Genomic DNA, 671 nt, shown 5'->3' with positions numbered 1-671 from the left:
CAGGCATGCATATTTGGTATGCGTGGTTGGTAGGCGTGGTTGGTGGTATTTTGGTGAGCATTATTTCCTTGTTTTATTGGTGGCCCCAATGTCCAGAATCCCTTATCTTTGCTTAGATTTTTCGTGTAATCACTAGAGAGACCTCAGGCCTACATTTCAGGAATACCACATTTTCAATGTTAGTGTTAGTGTGCCACCATGGGCAATCTCACTGACTTATTTACGACAGAGAGCTATATGCGGTAATTTCCACTACCTTATATACGGTAGGGAACTATGTCCAGAGAGTCTCTCTTCCCGTTGGCTCATGTACCTCCAACGAGCTATGCTACAGTCACTCACAACTGTTCATACTGAATCTGACATGCACACATCTGTCTTAAAATGACCATTGCATTGTTTAAAAATCTCCCCACATCATCAGCATTGTAATGGTAAATAGTAAACACACCACCCGTCTGCTTTCAAATATTTTTCTGTATTATAAAAGTTGCATTTAAACACGATCTCATTCTTTACAGAAATAAATACAATAGCACAGTAACAGCTTTGTCTATGACACACTGCAAAGAGAGTGGCGGAGAACAGAACTCAAATTGCAACATTAGCATTTGATTAAGGCATGCACACGAATCCTACACTGACTGCATATTCTCGTACACACCCAGCTC

Source organism: Ambystoma mexicanum, chromosome 8 (assembly GCF_040938575.1).
Source record: "Ambystoma mexicanum isolate Mex_15411 chromosome 8, UKY_AmexF1_1, whole genome shotgun sequence".
Classification (NCBI taxonomy): domain Eukaryota; kingdom Metazoa; phylum Chordata; class Amphibia; order Caudata; family Ambystomatidae; genus Ambystoma; species Ambystoma mexicanum.
Note: the sequence above shows the minus strand (reverse complement) of the source record.